The following is a 19563-nucleotide window of genomic DNA, read 5'->3' on the forward strand; positions in this document are numbered from 1 at the left end:
TATTTTTCCTCTAAAGCATCTGAAAGCCCCAGGACCTATTCACTAGATTAAAATTTCTTATTGCATTTCAGTATATCTCCCATGAGAAAAATATTATTGCTATGGATCTCATAATTCCCAGTGAATAGCATCAGTAAGTCAGTGAAATTCATGAATAAATACATAATAATAAAATCATTAGGCTAATTGGGCTATTCACTTGCTCTGCCCAGAGGAAAAAAGAGATTTCTGTGTCTATCTCCTCACAAAAGAAGTTTGGTTCAACTGAGCTGATATCATAAAGTACAGAATAAAGCCACTCCAATGATGAGTAGACAACAGTAGATCCAAAGGGCTTAGGACTGCAAGTGTTCTTAGTATCCTGTGTATTGCTAAAACCTAAGCAATTTCTTAAAGCATAAATTCTTTTACTGTGTCATTAGCAAAACCAAAATTTATTGACTGTCACAGAGCTATCTGCCTTTCTGCATGATCTCTGCAGTAGAACTAAAAATATTTCAATGAGAATAAATGAATTATTTACTGTTCGCACTATATTCTTTTTGGTTTTAGCAAAATAATAGCACGTATTCAGGCACCCATGAGCTGTATCTTTCCCTGAAATCCATTGATATCACTATGTTGACTCTGGTCACAGTGACAGAATTGTAAGATAAATTACTTAGTTGTAGAAATCAAGCAAGTTAGCCTACCACATAAGTTTGAAGTGCATGAGAAAAAACAAGGTTGCAGCACAAATGTTTGTTCAGCTCCCATGGTTTTTAAAAACATTGACCTAAAAATGAGGTATTTGCACTGGAAACGACAGCCAAACCTCACAACACAACACAGCAAACGTAGCGGTCAGACTGTGTATTGCTTTCTTGCAAGGTCAAAACTGCAGGCTGAAGGAGCCAAAGTCTATAATGCAAGATAGATCTCTTGAAACACAAATGGGTTTGGCATATTTTAGGAATAGAGAGACATCTCCTGGACAAACTGTAAATTTGCTCTTCACTCTTCTCTACACTTAATAGCATGTGAAGAAAGTTACAATTATTTACAGTATAGTTGTAAGCTACATAAGAGGAGTTCTCTTGGTTCCATATTTTACTATTTGAAACGAATTTTAAAATACCACCATTAATATCCAGGGGAAAATAACAGACTGTCTACAAAGACGAAGAAAACAAATGTCAGGAACATGGTCCTAGTGCCCAGCATGAGACGGGGAATTAAACTGTGGGTTTTTTCCTAGACTTTGCTTTTATAAACTCACTTCACCACATATACTTCAAAATCCTCTTATGGCTCTGTAGCTTCTTAGATTACCAGCCACATCATACTGTTATTTCTTAGAGGTAAATTGGTTTCCTCTTTTATTCAGAACAAAATTTGTTATGCCATACTATAAAGAAAGGCATTGTTACCTCTCTTTCCAGTATCTTACCAGCTTCAGGAGAAGCAGAAAATGAGTGGGAAATCTATTACTATGTTTTCTATTAGTAGCAATTCCAAAACTGACATGAGACATGTTATCCAGGCAGTTCTCTAAATAGTATCAGATTGCCAGAGTGTGAAGGTCCTGGTTATGACTCTTTCAGAAGAAAACTGCCAAAGTATTTCATTTTTATGGTATATTTTTGCTTTTTGCAAGGAATTTCCTAGATAAATTCTCAATGAGTCAGAAGCTAAATAACACATTTGATACAGAGATAGGGTTGTTATGCCTTATCCAGTTTTCGCTAGATAATTTCTTTCCTGGTGTTATGTTAAGATAAAAAACCAAAATAAACTTTTTAAGTTTATCAGCAAATCCTCTTAGAGGAATATAAGGGAAATAGAACTGATAGACTTTCCACTGAACAATGAACAAATGGCTTCTTCTGAGACTGATTGTCCCAAGGATCACATATGGATCCTTGAAAAGAAATCCTATGCCCATGCCCTGTTTGAATTGCCTTGTCTTGTGGTCAGCATTACTATAGAACATGAAGGGAATACAAATGTTTGGTCTGGGAAGCAAGGAACAACACTGAGAGTTTATGGAACAGATCCTCACTTTAACCTGTTTAACCTCACTTTACAGAGCCCCAGAACAACAGAATGGTTGAGGCTGGAGGGAACTTTAGAGTACTTCTAGTCTAACCCTTTGCTCAAGCAGGCCCACCTAATGCAGGTTGTAAAGGATCACGTCCAGATGTTTTCTTCTATTGTCTCCACGGATGGAGACTCCACAAGTTCCATTTATTGGTTTTGAAATTAGAAGTTATTTTAGCAAGGACTGTTTCCATGCTTATGGCTTCAGAAACATCTGTATCAGCATAGCTCAGAGGGCAGTTAATCGCAACAGGGAGAGAAAGTGTGTAAAGAAATTTGTAGCCAGTAGGCAGGAATTTTCAAAGCTACCTTTGTCTCCAGAGTGTTATTTAGCTACACCTTGAGTCTGAATGGGAGTCAAGTTCCTGAAAACAACAAACCCAGCCTCTGTCCAGGTACAAAGAAGGACTTATGCAGAGAAGTTTGTGTAACAAGGAGCCTACAGCATGCATTCAACTTGTTGGTACTGCATGCTGTAACCCTAAAGCATTTCTGGAGATAAGATAGATCAAAGTAGCTTGGGAGTGAAAGAAGCAGACTCAGGAAAGACTATCCCTTGCATGCAGTGTCTGGAAGGAGTAAGCACCAAGAAATCTCTCCATCACCATGCCTTAGCTCTCTTTCCCTGTCAGTTTCCCTCAGAGTCCTCCTGGAGAGAAACAGACTTTGAAAGGAAAGAAAAAGCCTGAGGCAGAGGTAGGAAGCAGTATTAGGTATCTCAGCATACAGTCCTAGCCCTTCTTCTCTTCTTTCATTGCTATTGCCATCAAAAAGACTAGTTTCCCTTGCAGCCTCCATCATGTAGAATATGAAACAAGAATGACTCGTCCTCCTCCTATGAATAACAGTAAATTCTTAGACCCCCTCCTCTCCATCCACTTTTTTGTGCTTTCCAGCATATGCTTTTTCAATGCAATTAACATCATTTTCATACCAAGAGCAAGGTACTTCTATCTTTGATGCACAGAGCTTATAGTAGGTTTCCATATACTCTATTGTTGGAAAAACCCAGAAGACTGATTCCATTAATGAGCAGAGGTAAAATCATCCCGTAGGACAATGGTACTCTAACTCTCCCTTTTCTTTTTTTTTCATGAGTTTGACATCATGACCTGGCAGAGTATGAAGCAGCAGGAAGAAGTGCAATAACAGTATGACTCCAAGCTAAGTGATGTGGCAGATGTTAACAAGTCCAGGAGAGAGTTGGATCATCAGGCTTGGATTCTGCCAAATTTTCAAGGCCTGACTCTTCTGCCATGTACAGATTGATTGCTGCCTTACAAAATACATTTTGTCTTCATTGATATTTCTTTATTGCTAGAGCATGTGCCATGGTTTAGTCAAGTAGACAGTGAAGGACAGTTCTTTGTAGACATAAGCAATATATTTATCCTACAGGACAGAGAGAGCACTACCTACTACCTAGACCTTCTTGCCTTCCACTAAACACACCTCGAAACCTTCCCAAAGTCAAGATTCATCTTTCTGCAGTGCTCCTTTTCCTTTTATTGTAGAGTTCTCCATTCCAAATACCTCTCTCACAATTCTTCTTGGCTCATTCCTGTTGCTGTTATTTACTAATCAACAAAGAAAAAGAAACGTCCCAGACACTCCTCACTTATCTCTCTTCCTAGGACTTCAGTCTCTTTAGATCTGTTAAGTTGTAACAGTCCTGATGATAGCAGTTCTGCTAACTGCAGTGATTGTCAGTTTGTAGGTTTTTTTTGCTAGAAGAATAGAAGTGTGAAGAAAGTAGTAGTGACGCATGTGGTTTACTTTCTTGCATAACCATTTATCATTTTCACTTTATGACCTTTTTAAATAATGTTTTATTCTACTTGGCTTGTAAGACATTGCAGCAGTTTCCAGATTTCATGTATTTATACACCATTAAATGTCATGTTGGCTTTCCACTTCTGGGTCTGATAATGATGGATTATGGTAGCAAAGCCTTGTAGTGAATTAATGCATTGGCCATGTTGGCTTGTAATTCTTAGAATGGAGTAGTCTTGGTTTTCAGAACTTTATGAGTGACAACATATTTTTAAACATTACATAGTCTATGTGATAGTTTGTATTTCAATTTGATAAACTTGTTATACTGGACTGCAAGATTTTTCAGAATTCCTAATTCTGAATAGTCAAACTGTTTGCTCTTCTGTCTTGGAATGTGCAATAAAACCCCATGTTATAAAGGATTTGTTGTCAGTTATTTCAGAGTCAAGCCTGGAAAAATCCTCAATGCCAGAGGTCCTGTTGTTTTGAATGGTCAAGAAGGATATTTGTTATTGCACAGGATGAAGAGTAGCAGGCAGATCTCTTTCCTCGAAGTGTTGTCAGACCTCATTCAAATGTGATGGAAGTTCCATCATCTGGAAACCATGATCCGGACCACCTATGGGCATTAGTGGTCTCATAACACTTCCTGCAATGACATCTCTTAATCTCAGTGTGTGACTGTGACCCCATTTTTTCATTCAGGTTTGTACACTAAACTGACAAGTTTGCTATATAGTATGGCACAACATAGCATGTTCCACTAAGTAGATGGAGTTGCACATTACCTGTGCGTGGGTATTTTAATTCACTTCCCATGCAAGCCTGGATATGTAGACTGCTAGTCATCTTTAAATCCAGAGATTTGATTTCCCCTAACTTTCTTATCAACACTCATGCTACATACACCTAGAGCCATCAGTCATTAGGTTTAGCCATACAAAAATAAGACCAGCTCTACTAAGCCATGCTTACTTCTACCACCCAGTGAGAGTGGACTGTATAGTATGGTGGTTGTTTTCGCAGGCAGAACCACCATTTCAGTCAACAGCAGCAGGAATAGCAACAGCTATTAGATGATCATGCTACCCCTGGAAGGCATGACTGAGGCTCAGCCCCCAGTCCTCGTAAAGGTTCAAAGTCTGAAGCTAGCTTTATTGTCCCCGTAGACAATCCCTGACTCCATATGTATAATTGAAACCATTCCAAGGAATATAGTGTTGCAATGAGAAGTACCATGAAATATTTTAGCAGTCACATTGAATACACTTTTCTGCAGTGATCCATCTGGTAATTTTACGAGGGCATTTTCTCTGATCAAGGTGATTCTTAGGGATTGGTTGCACCCAAGGAAACAGGCTTGGACATTTGGCTCATTAATTTCACTTAAGGAAAAAAATGGTGTATCACACACCACAGAAAGAGACTATCCCTTTCAAATCCTCTTTTGAGTCCATCACTTAACCGAAAAACTTTGTGGGAAAGTATTTTTTGGAGCCTAGCACTTTCCACCTAGGATCCACAAAATCCCACCAAAGCTGATGTCATTCTGAATTGACTAAGGGCATGTTCAATCTTGCAGTTAGAGTCTGATCACTGAAGTCTTCTGATCACTGGCTAAATCTCTGGACTCAGTGCCTTAATTCTGCCTCATGGCTGCCGAATCTTTCCAGGATCCCAGGCTGCATTTAATTTTTGATAGCTCTCCTTTGCTTAATGTCAGATACAAAGTATCAAGGAAAAAAAGAAAACATGAAGAAATACTGCCCCAATCTTGTTCTGGCCAAGCATGACCTGAGAATTTGACAGGATTTCTGGTAGATGTTAACTACTCCTCTTAACTGCAAACTCAGAGAAAACAAAATAAGAGTTTTCTACTCAAAAATGCTCCGCAGTGAAAAGCAGTGTCCATATCACTGGGTCAATGTCCTCCTGAAGCAAGGTGTCAGTCAGTGGTACTTTGTAGTGCCTCTCCAATGTCAGCACCAAATTGCCATTTCGAAGCTGTAGAACTGTGCTCATGCAGCAGCCCAGATGCAGACTCGCACTTCCCCAGCTACTGTGCCATAGGTGATCTTGAATTTCTGGCACAATGTATGAAGTACTTATTTCTGAAGCTGAAAAAAATAGTGTTTGTTTTTTTAATTAACAGCACATTGGGGCAAGGGTTTCTGGATAACCTTGGCAAAATATAAATAAAACCATGTGATGAAATATAGGACAAATGCAATAGAAAGAAAAAGAGAAAGAAAAATCATAACCTTGAATCTGATAAACAGAAACTATGCCAGACAATACCTAATATATCACCAGGAGTAAGAAATAAGATATTTCTTTACACATTTAACTTGTTTCCATATATACTTATCTCTCTCATAAAATATAAAATTGACCTGTGATGCCCAATTCATGCAATAACTAGGAGTATAGAATAACTAAGAGTATAGCAGTTACAAAAGCATGCACTGGGAATCATATTGCAGTCATTTTTGTTCCTATACTGTGCTCCTCAGTGCTCCAGGATTTGACTGGCTTTCTAGTTCATTTGAATGCTATATCCACACTCAGCCAAAGCAAATAAATCAAGCTGCGCCCAAGCTCGCTGTACAGAACCATCTGGAAGTCTCCTGAAGGCATTCCCTTGTGGGCCTTGTCTGCTCTGGCTTTGTGCCAAGATATAAAGTAGTACTGGATAGATCACCTGCATTTCATGGCACTGCATCCGAGCACATACATCCTGCAGACCACACCTGACTTGCACAAAGCCTATTTATGTCTTTTCCTCTGTAGCAAATTGAGCCAAAGACTGGATGAACTATCTGTTGATAATCATATCTTAACTGTGTGACAACATACAATTCCATCTTCACTATTGATAGTCACCAGGGACAGAGAGCTTTTTGGTGGGATCGAGTTTCAAAAATGTTGTTACTTGACAACATCAATCTCATCACTTACTTTCCTATGTTTGCTTTCGACAATACCAAAGTCAGAAAATATCTTTGAACATCCAGTGGGCTGTCTTTTTCCAAGGACATAAAGAAGCACATACTAAATCTCAGATGCAATGTAGCTCTAGCTCAGGTCATAGTCTTTTGAGCAATCAAATATTTTTGAGATGAGAAATGCCACTTTCTACCAGAGCATGAAACCACAAGTTTGACTTCTTGAGAACATGTGACAAACCAGGTGTGTCAACATTTCCTTCTGCCCAAGGCAGGACCTATCGGTTCTCTGTATCACAGCTATCAGAGTCACTTGTCTAGACAGTAACACATGTTGGATCTGATTTAGTTGAAATTCACAGTTACATTTCTTCTTCACTGTTTTGGACAGACAACAGGATACCTTTGAATAGAAATTAAGACTTATAGTAATACATCTTTGCTGTTATTTGGACAATTTTAATGCACAGTGTCAACAAAATTCTGTTGTGCACAGGACAGAAGAATAAATTTCTCATTTTCTCAAAGATCCAGTCATATGAAATAAATCTTTCATGGGAGTTCCTAAAGTATCTGTCACCACCGTGTCTCAGTATAAATTAGGAATTATAGCACAGAAATGAACTAAACTAAGATCATCTCACAAACTGCTGATTAATGACTTCTCTTTGGCAGTACCAGAACCATCAGACATGATAGACATTTAATATTATCACCTGAACAGTATTAGCCAATTTCAGTAGAAATGTTGCAAAATTTCCATCCTGCCATCTAGACTTTCTCAACAAAGAAGGAAGACCTGAGCATGCAAATAATTCAATAGGATGAATTTACATTTCATTATGAGTCAAATCATGGCTTGTTTTAGCCGTTCCCTTAAAAGGATGCACTTGTATTCATGTTCACAGAGTGAAAGAATTTATCCCACTGTCCCTTATGGAAAGAATGATATTAGGACCCCTGACCACCAAGGAAACCTCTAGAACAACCCTGTTTACTAAATGATAAAGAAGAAGGCAGAGTGCTTTCCTTCTCTTTTGCAAGTGAGCACAAATCTGTGAGCCCAGGAATGAAGACACTGAGGTAAACTTGGTCTCAAGCATTCCCAAAATACTTCAGAAATTTTATCTAGTAGCTTCTATTTTGTTTTTAATGTTAAGTGCACAAAACAATCTGAGGAGCAGGGACTAGAGAAAACATTTCTCTTTGGCTACATGAATCTCATGCTCTTGGCAGCATTTCAGTCAAGCTTCAGCAAGACTGTGAATAATTAAGACACCCATTTGAACTTAGGTGGGATCTGCATATTTAAACTTCTTAAGGCTGAACATAGAATAGAGGACAAGCCTTCCTCCTCTGGGGTGTGTACTCTAACTGCTATGTCAGCATATTGGTGTCAGACATAACCCAGTATTCTGAAACAGTGAGTCATTCATCTACATCCAAACCCACAATTTAGACCTCAAAGTGCAGGAAACACATTGGACCTACCGATGACAGCCCCGTACAGACACCTAATTCATAACCCACAGGACAGACAGACAACCATTCTCCTGTTTGTTGGTCAGTTTAGATATCTGCCCACCAGCTGAGACTTCTTCAGACAATTAAGTTCCCCAGTCACAGCAGCAACATAGGCCCCTACTTGCCACTGGATAATCCTGCTCTGAAAGCAGGACAGATACAGTTCAGGAAGATGTTTGTTACACCAATAACTACTGACAGAAAAAAAAAAAAAAAAAGAAAGCATGTTTGGCCACTCCTATGGAGATCTTAATGCCAAACTTCCTTCAACCAGAGTCACACCTAGGCCCCTGGAACATACCTCTAAAATTTACCAAGACTGTCAAGATATATGCAGCCTTTTTTCCTCCCATACTTCTACTCAACTTCCAAACTTGGATGCAGATGTGCTTTCATTATGTGGGACTCTTTTCCACCTGCTTTCCAATCTTTGTCTTCTTTTCTACTTTGAGTTCAGCCAAAATCCACCATAAACTATAGTTTTATCAGCTGGGGAAAAGTCATGGAGTGTAAACGTGTTGATGGCTCTGGTGACTATCACGTTACAACTCAATTTGCTTCACTCATGGAGCTGAACCATTATAGCACCAAGCCTAAACCACTACTGTCAAATGCAGCCTTCAGAAGCACATAAATTTCCTATGCACTTGTAAAATGTTCTGAGTCACAAAGTGATTTTAAAAAATTGTAAATACGTTTTGCATCTTGTGTGGCACTTCAGTAAGATGTCAATTCTTTGTCATAGACTCGGTCTTCAGACTTCAGAGGCTTTTTTTATTTACAACTGCATACCAGATCATATGCCAGCAGTGATGGGGTTGTCACAGAGTATTTCACTGCGGTCAGTTCATTATTTCCTATTTTCCTTCAGTCTCTGTGAGGCACTTGCCTATCTTCTCCCATTGCACACTGCCTACAAAGTTGAGGAACTGTCTAGTTAGGAGTTATCTTATCATCTTTCTTTCTTTCTTTTTTTTTTTTTTTCAATGTGTAATCCATTTGCTCTTGATGCCAGAATGAGATCCTTCTCATTTTCCCAGCTTTTAGCAGAGCTCCAGTGTCAGAAACACACGCATGCACTGCTTTTCCAATTCCTTTGAGCCGAAGCACAGTCTGAACAAGAATTCTCATGTTACGCCTTAGAGAGTTTTGTGCCCAGCATTTACAGCTCGCTTCCTACCCAAACACCAGAGAGGCCTAGGTCTGCTGGGGCTGAAGGATCAGGAAAAGCCAACATGCATTTGGCCTGATGTGGCTACAGTACTAAGTATGAGGGCTAAACAAGCTGTTTAATGTAACTGTCAAAGATCTACACTGATACCTGTCTTGTCATCTTCGCTAAAACTGTGCCTTTGTTTTCCTACCATGCTGCTGTAAAGGAACACAAACCTTCTGAAATTCCGACAATGAAAGTTTTGAAATCTCTCCTTGTATCCCTATGATAAATGGGGGCAGGGGATTTTTAACAACAGACTTCCAGTGGATTGATATGTCTAAGTCCCTTACATGCTTTGGAAATTCTCTTTCCACCATGGACAATACAACAAATTGACTGAAGTTTACTTTTCCCAGTTCCTATTCTTCTGCCAAATTTAAGCCATGTGATATGCATTAAGTCCATGTGAGAAATGCTTAGCGATATTATCATATGTTGGTATGATCCCTTGGAAAAAAGAAACCTATGTTATACTATACACCTTTACAATTTTCAGCATACTCTCCAGAGAAAATACACATCGGTATATTATTCATTTAATTTCTTTTCTTCTTACACCATTTAACACAGTTAAAAGCACCATTGTTTTTTTGCAGCATCTCCAGCAGAATATATACACACTAACCACCAGTGTTTCCCCACAATGCAGGTGGTGAAACTTGACCCTGTCAAAATTTTGTTGGCTTTTCAGCTGATGTCTATAAAAGTTCTCTACAGACAGGATTAGCAGAAAAGACTCAAATTTCCTCACATAAATCTGTCCTTTGTGCTTTAGTATACACTTGCAGTTTGGGTCTAGGTCTGCCAGATGAAAGCGTTGTACATGTTCTGGCCCTTTATGTGAACCTGGTATGGCCAGACTGAAAATCACGTAGGAAATTAATGTCTATATTCTTTTGAAGAAATCGTGAAGACCTGGGCAAAGCTTTTTTTATACCTCCTGCTCTGACAGTTTGTCTGGTGTTACCAAATGAAGCAAGCCTCCTCTGCAAAAAGAAGCTCGTATAACTTTCCAAATGAGGAGAAAAAAATCTAAGTGAAAGCATAGGATGAATTTGAAACATCTGCAACAACCCAAACAAGCCAGGCATAAACTGAAAGGAAGCCATGGAGCAACTTATACTACGATGTTGTTCCTGCGGAGGACAAAGAAAGCATGTCCCAGCAGCTGGCCTTGTGAGGAAAGGAGGTCACAGATCTTTGCTCATACTCTGGTGGGCTCCAGGAAGGGCCTCTCCAAGTGAAACAGGAGATCCCAGGCAGGTCACAGAGCTTGCAATGAAAGCTCAGCTGCATGCCTGTACTTCTAGAAATTACAATAAAGTATAAGAGCTCTGTCACAGCTGGGCGCTGAGTTAGCTGGACTCTGAATTTGTTATCCTGCTGATAACAGTCATTCTCAAAGCAGCAGCGGGGTAGCGTTTAGGAGGTCACTCATGTCCCCTCAGGTGGCCCTCAGAGCTGTTTCTGGTGTAGTGATGAATCATTAGCTAATCTTCAAGATGTGATACTTCCCACTGCTGGAAGGTCAGGTGAGGACTATTTGTGGGGTTCAGAAAACCCTTTGCTAACTACATTTGTCAGGTGCTTCTAAGATGTAAATTCCCCTAGAGCCCTGCTTCTTAAAAATTCTACAACTTTATAAGAAGTAATAAAGTTATAAGAGAACAGAACTAACCTGAAAAGGTACGCCCAGGGGCATAGCACAGTGTGGGATGCAGGTAATGAAAAAGAGGCTAAATACTTGGAAAGACAAGTATACCATTATTCCAATATAGCCAACAGCATATGTGAATAACAATAAACAGCTGCAATCATTTATCCTAAACAAGCCGATATTCCTCTGATTTATTAGATGTACAAGCACAAAAGCTACAGCAGCTACAAGGACAAGATGAGAGTGATACCAAAAAATGGTCTGAAAGGAGATGGCTAATGGGATGTGGCTTTTCTCTTTTCCTTTATGAACACACCTGTGTTAGAACAGGAAAAGAAGTGAGAACAGAGCCTTCATATAAGGAGTTCCAATTACTATACGTGAGATGGACTGGTGTTTTTGTACAACCATCTTGCAAGGCAAAAATTTAATTTGGTAGGAAATGACAGGAAATTACTGAACCTCTTCATTCTTTATTGGTAATTATGACTCAGTTCTAACTTCGTGATTTGGAGGAGATTTTATGTTTGCGGAGAATCTCTGCAGTTAATGTTCTGACTCTGATTAAAAAAATTACACTGAAAAGTAAATAAATAAGCGAAGTCTTGTTTAACTACAGGCTGAAGTATCACAGGGAGATTGTTCCCTGTGATTAACGGTTCTTGGCCTGCTGAATAATTCCATTCAACAACTTATCAGCACGACTTTCTGTCACTTTTCTCAGCATTGGCTTCAGATGCATGTGCAAGTTAATAGCTATGTCGAACTACAGCTTACAGTGCAGAAACCGAGACTGCCTAACCCAATTCGGAGAGTTCCACTTAATTTTTATGTCTATTTTTTAAAGAAAAATCTCACTGTCATGAAAACTTCAAGTTCCAGGGAAAACGTGGTTAGAGAACTAAGAAGAAATCTTAAGCCCCTTTTTACACAATGTACCTGCAATAAGAAAAGCAGGAAATTAAATATTGGCCACAATATATTTTTCCAAAGTTTATTGATGTAAGGGTTTTCATAATGTATTTTACTGTGTAACTCATTCAATAATTGTTACCACGAAGATTCTGCTTTTCCATGCAGCATTTGCTGCCCCTAGTTTAGAAGACTCCACATCACAAGGGCTGCAGAAGTTCTTTTTAAATTTAAATTATGATTATTAAAAACTTCAGAATTGCCAGAAGAGCCGCTGTGATGAAAACCTTCTTATATATTTTTCCGAGAAGATTTACAACTAACATTAGACACAGCACTCAGCCATAAAATCCCATGAAATGTGCAGGCCTGACACACTTCCTCTGTGCAATAGAAATTAAAATATATATCCCATGAATGTTGTCATAGTAACATGTGGAAAACATTAAAAGAAGTCAACATGTTGAACAGGTATAATTTATATTTCTCTAAAATCTTACCCCACACAGCGCTCATAAATCATCCAGCTCAAGTCTGTTGAACAGAGATGTTCAACTTTCCATCCTGTAGTCATACTGTTACAACTAACAAAATAAGTGTTGGAAAAAATGACTCAATGTCGACTGGAACTTACAATCTGCTCAGTAACAGAGATATACAAACTTAAAACCAAAACCAAAATATGTTTTACAGTTTCTAAACAGATGCCTGTATATTGACATCAATAGAGTTTACTTGTATGTTTAAAATTAAGGACACACACAAGTTTTGCAGGACTGAAACTTAAATCAGTGCTTCAAGTACCTCTGGGGCAATATATCCCCATGCAGGATTTTGGACGTCTACGTATTCCCTGTAGTCCATGCTGCACACTAATGGATATCACTGCCAGCGCTGTTTGCCCCAGCATTATGCACCACTGCTACCTACCATTTGTGTTGACAACTTCCAGACAAACCTTTAAGAAAAGGCTGGAGATCCTAAGCATTTCTGGGTTTGGCTGTCCTTTCTGAAGTGCCGTAAGACTGAATAGTCTCATGTATACCTCCAAGGGAGCTCCTGCAAGAGAAGAACTCAAAACCTTCAGCACTCGAAACCTTAGTATGCAAAGATTTCCTAAATGGTTTAGCCTAAAGTATTGGTTCCTTTCAAAATCCTTGGTCTAATTAGCTGTTTAAAACTTTCCTTTTTTTGTAGAAGCTCTGTGGTTCACCCACCTGGAAAATGGAAATAGAAAATTAGTCAAAGCACCTGTAGGCTAATCTTAGAGGGAATTTCATGTGGTCCTGTAACTTCAACAACCATCAGTACATTGACAGGATCCAGATGGGGTCTTTAATGCCCCCCTCTGGAAGATAAAGCCCACTGCTTATTTTTCTGTCCCCAAAAATTTAGTTCAACCTAAAGTTAACATCTATATTGGCAGTAAAATAATTCTTACAGTCAATATACATAAAAAGACACTTCCTAGCCTATTAAGTGAATAAAAGATTTTTTAAAATCCAGCCATAATTTCAAGGGTTGTAACATTTCCTAAGAAGCAATCAAGCATTTGACGCATATCTAGAATTACTTGCACAGCTTTAAGGAGGATACTTTTAATTTTTTCAATTTCTATATAGCTGTGGGGCTAAAAAAAAATGGCAAATTAAATGATATCACCAGAGGTACAGGGAAGTAATATAAAAAGTATTCCTTAAACCAACTAAAGTCTGGTCGTTCAAAGCTGAGGATGAAAATCCAAATTTAAATTACTTCATTTGAGTTAATGTCGTTTTTACTGTAACAGAAGGGATGTGGTACATAAGAAAGGCATCTGGGCAAATGTCCAATGGAGCTAGAAGCACAGCTATAGAAATGTTGTGGATCTGCTGACCATGCAAAGGACCAAGGACAAGGGAAGGTGGGGGCAGCCCAGGCAAGTATGGGGTTAAGAGAGTTCAACAAAGGAGTCATAGCACACTTAGCCAAGAGGCATCTATGGGATTTGAAGCGACCTGTGGAGTGAGCTCACAAGTCATTTTGCAGGGAAAGGAGACACAACTGAATAGTCTTTCAAATGGGAGACAAGAAGGCAATCCCACGTTTGTTCAGGAGCAATTCAGGCTACACTACTGCTTGCTTGTGGTGCCAGTAGCATTCCCCTCTTATCATAGCCTGAATGCACAGACACCTCAAAAAGCAACCCAGGATTACTTGATTGTTCACTTGCTTTGTGTGGGAATTGTTATAGCGACAACAGCAGGGCCAGGAGGTGTCTTGTGCAGAAATCCACACTGGTCAGGAAAGGGCCTATTTCATCTAGTGTCCTTTCTACTATAGCGGCCCTCAGTAGATGTTAAGGAGTATTTAACAGCATAAGAGCTAAGGAGTGCAAGAATAAGATTAGATATAAAGATACTGCGTGCATTGCAGTGATCAATTTTCTGAGCAAAACCTTAAGCTTCTTTAAGAAGTTTTAGTTTAAATTTGTAATATTTTAATGTGACTGAATAACTTCAGATTATCCAAAAGGCCATTTTCTCATATAATACAAAGATCACAAGTAGAAGTCAAGGAACATTGCAGGAAAAAATCCCAAGCAGGGTATCTCAGGCTTTTAAACATAGGTTCAATAGAGTGTTGGTCTTTCTTAACTAAACAGAACCTAAAATAAGTTTGCTGTAAAATCACTATGCTTTTTTTTAAAAAAAAATAATTCTATTCATTGCATTTCTTTGAAGTTTTAGATACTAATTACTTCTACTGAATCAGTACTTTTTTCTAAAAAAACAACCAATTTTCAAAGTAACTACAACCTTCCTTATGATTTTCAGCAGCATCTTTTAATATAAGAATTTGATTTTGTGGATGGCCTTTCATAAACGATTATTTCTACTTTGGAAGCACAATGTTCTGCTGTCTTTTTTACTGATTTATTTATGCAAATGACTCTAAAGAATAGTACACTTCACATTGTTTTATGCAAAATTGCAAGTCTTTCACATGCTGCTTTTCTTATGTTCTCCAAAGCAATCACCTTTTCATGACAATCATATTGAAATCAAACTTTTTCCTATGAATTTAATTATGCTGAAAGCATTTGACCACAGCACTTTTCTATCCATTAAAATGAAAATCCTAGAACACATACGCATGATCGAAACCATACACATACACAGGATCCAAACCCATTGAGCTTCACTGATTTATGTACTCTAAACTTCCTTACTCTATTTTCAATGCTTGTGTCCATTTATGACAGGTTTACATTATTCCTTTGGTTTTCCTTCAGAAAGCAAGGAAGTTCTGAAATCCTAATTTTCGTTCAGCTGGGTATATGAGAAAAAATAGTGAAATGTAAGACTTCTAATCATCGGGATCTTACCCGTTGTTGCAAAGCAACCACAGAGTTTGGAGAATGTCCAGCCTCAAAATTAATGAGCGAGTGTGGTCCATAGAGAAATAACTTTAACCACAATTTGGCTAGACCTTAAAGTCTGCATTTTTATTGTTTTTGGCATCTGGAACCATATTTCTAATGGATTCACTTCCCTTGAGATAGGTAGTGAAAGAAAGGTGGGTAGTCCTAAACTTGAACCTTTTGTGTTTTCTTTGCTTTCTTTTCTGAGATTTAAATAGCATTAATTACATTGTAACCAGAAAAGTCAATTGTCTCACAGTTTGACAGCTTTTGGTTTTGTTCCCAAGATGTGAGTCCTTGTGCTAAGAAGAAATTACATTTGACTGGGACTTGTTCCAAGACTGAGAACAGCCCTGGGATCAATGCTGTAACAGCTTTTGGCTCTCACTTCCCTTGAATGTGGCTTGTGTAAGCTCAGTAAACCTGTTGAACAAGACAACTGGTACCTTAAACAGCCATTTAAATGAATCACATATAAATGAGGAAAGTCTTCAGACAAGTATATAATAACTAATCTGGTGAAGTCTTCACCTTTCCTGCCTGATGAATGGCAATGCGGAGAAAATAACAGCAGGTAACTACCGTTATTTTATATTGCAGGATGACTAGGAAAACATCAAGGAGAGCTCAACACCTTACCCACGAGACTGCAACCCCTGAACTAACACACAGGGAGCCTAGTGCACTACTAGTGCACTACTGTCCACTAAACCTGACACTGGATGGATGAAGTTTTTTTCTCTACAGCTAAAAGGGCCATGCAAAGCACAAGGCTGGGTGTTAAAGGCACACTTTCTCCAGGCATCTACCACTAAGGGGCTGCAGCAGACATCAGAAGGTAGGACCTGGGAGACCTGCAGCATTGAAGTCTATGTATGAACTAGCAACCCAAGGCTTACCTCGTACTCAGTAGTGAGAAACACGTACTTTTAGGGCATCATTCATTGATGCAGATACAAATTTAGGATGAGATGAATGACACTTAAATTACCCCTTACTATTATTGATTACTTCAAATTGCTATTTAATACTGTCTATAAAGAAAACAATCTAGTCATCTCAGACCTGTCCTTACATTCATTTACTCACATAACTCTCTATCGGTTTGTAGAATCTTGCCCAGACTTTCCAGCAGGTGTTGTGGGTAAATTTTAGAAAGCACATCTGGAAGACAGGCTTTTCTGGATCTGTTTTTCACCAGCAGGGAAATCATGGAAGTGGCAGATAGGGCCTTGGAGTGACTAGGAGGGGTTAAGGTCTCTTCTTATAACAAAGAAGAAATACAGAATAAAAGCCTTCAAAAAAATCTAAGCAGAATAAATTCTGGGAGCTGGTAGTTAACATCCTGTAGATAAATATGTAAAGGAAAAGGATCAGGCGAACTAGTGATTCCATTTAAAAATAAAAATAAACAAAATTTGAAGCATTAGAACAGAGTATCATGAGGCAAAGGGGAAAAAAAAAGAAAAAGCAGATGAAATAAGAGACCCAGCTAAATCAGAAATCTTCAACAACCTGAACTATAAAGAGGAACTAGACAGCAAAACATAGATCAAAGAGCTAAGGACAAAAATTAAAGTAATGCCGAATCATACAAAGGCCTGAAAACCAACACAAATGAGATGCAATTTGCAAGTAACTAAGAAATAACAAGAAAATATTTTATAAATCTATTATATAGATTTTCAGAGGAAGATCATGGAAATGATCTTGCAACCCTCAGTAAAAAGGGAAAGCCAGAAATGGAAGATGTCAAGAAACACTTATTATCTTTATGGCCTAACTAGAACACCTGGCTGTCAACAGGCAGTAATCCCATAGTCACCCACTAGAGCCAATGTGGTGGAAGATTAAGGAAAGAGCAAATCAGAGATTGCTCAATTAATCAGAGATTACTTAGAAGCACGCAATCATAGAATGACTAGTTCGGAAGGGACCCACTGGGTCACCGAGTCCAACCATTCCTAACACTCCCTAAACCATGGCCCTCAGCACCTCATCCACCCATCCTTTAAACACCTCCAGGGAAGATGACTCAACCACCTCCCTGGGCAGCCTCTGCCAGTGCCCAATGACCCTTTCCGTGAAAAATTTTTTCCTGATGTCCAGCATGAACCTCCACTGGCAGAGCTTCAGGCCATTCCCCCTTGTCCTGTCCCCTGACACTTGGGAGAAAAGGCCAGCTGCCTCCTCTCCACAACCTCCTTTCAGGTAGTTGTAGAGAGCAATAAGGTCTCCCTTCAGCCTCCTCTTCTCCAGGCTAAACAACCCCAGCTCTCTCAGCCGCTCCTCATAAGACTTGTTCTCCAACCCCCTCATCAGCTTCATTGCTCTTCTCTGGACACACTCCAGAGTCTCAACATCCTTCTTGTTGTGAGGGGCCCAGAACTGAAAACAGTACTCAAGGTGCAGTCTCACCAGTGCCGAGTACAGAGGAAGAATAACCTCCCTGGACCTGCTAGTGACCCCATTTCTGATACAAGCCAAGATGCCATTGACCTTCTTGGCCACCTGGGCACACTGCTGGCTCATGTTCAGTCGGCTGTCAACCAGCACCCCCAGGTCCTTCTCCTCCAGGCAGCTTTCTAGCCAGACTTCTCCTACTCTGTAGCACTGCATAGGGTTGTTGTGCCCCAAGTGCAGGACCCGGTATTTGGCCTTCTTAAACCTCATGCCATTGGCCTCAGCTGAGCAGTCCAGCCTGTTCAGGTCCCTTTGCAGAGCCTCTCTACCCTCCAGTGGATCCACCCAGTTTAGTGTCATCGGCAAACTTGCTAAGGGCGCACTCAATGCCTTCATCCAGGTCATTGACAAAGACATTGAACAGGGCTGGACCCGTTACCAAGCCCTGAGGAACCCCACTTGTAACTGGCCTCCAGCTGGAGTTAACTCCATTTATCACCACTCTCTGAGCCCGACCATCCAACCAGTTTATAACCCAGGAGAGTGTGCACCTGTCCAGATCAGAGGCTGACGGTTTCTGAAACAGAATGCTGTGAGAAACTGTGTCAAAGGCTTTGCTGAAGTCCAAGAAGACTACATCCACAGCCTTTCCCTCATCCAGTAGTTGAGTCACTTTGTCATAGAAGGCGATCTGGTTAGTTTGGCAAGACCTGCCTTTCATGAACCCATGTTGACCGGGCCTGATCACCCGGTTCTCTTGCATGGGCTTCATGATAGCACCCAAGAACAACTGTTCCATGACTTTTGCCGGCACTGAGGTCAGACTGACAGGCCTGTAGTTCCCTGGATCCTCCCTGCAACTCTTCTTGTAGATGGGCACAACATCAGCCAGCCTCCAGTCCAGTGGAACTTCCCCAGTCAGCCAGGACCACTGGAAGATGATGGAAAGGGGTTTGGAAAGGACATCTGCCAGCTCCTTCAGTACTCTTGGGTGGATCCCATCCGACCCTGTAGACTTGTGGGTTTCTAGCTGGGCAAGCAAGTCTCTAACTTCCTCCTCTTGGATCATGGGAGCCTTCTGCTCCTCTAACGCCTGGGTTTGTACACAGAGGGAACAACTTTCCTTGCTATTAAAGACTGAGACAAAGAAGGCATTAAGTACCTCAGCCTTGTCCTTATCCCCTGTCACTGTTGTTCCTTCTGCATCCAATAGGGACTGAATATTCTCCCTAGTACTCCTTTTCTTGTTGATGTATTTGTAGAAAGATTTTTTTATTATCCTTCACAGACTTAGCCAATTTGATTTCTAGTTGAGCCTTAGCCCTCCTGATTTTTTCCCTGTACGATCTCACTTCACCCCTGTAGTCGACCCAGGATGCCTGCCCTTTCCACCAAAGTTCATAGATCTTCTTCTTCTTTTTGATGCATCCCAAAATCTCCCTGCTCAACCAAGCTGGCTGTTTCCCCCGCTGACTCCTTTTCTGGAACATGGGGATGGCTTGCTCCTGAGCTGCTAGGATTTCATTTTTTAAGAGCACCCAGCCCTCGTGGGCTCCCTTGCCCTGAAGGACTGTCTCCCATGGGACTTTGCCAACCAACCTTCTGAACAGTCCAAAGTCTGCCCTCTGGAAGTTTAATGTGACTGTTC

Source organism: Cuculus canorus, chromosome 2 (genome assembly GCF_017976375.1).
Source record: "Cuculus canorus isolate bCucCan1 chromosome 2, bCucCan1.pri, whole genome shotgun sequence".
Taxonomy (NCBI): Eukaryota; Metazoa; Chordata; class Aves; order Cuculiformes; family Cuculidae; genus Cuculus; species Cuculus canorus.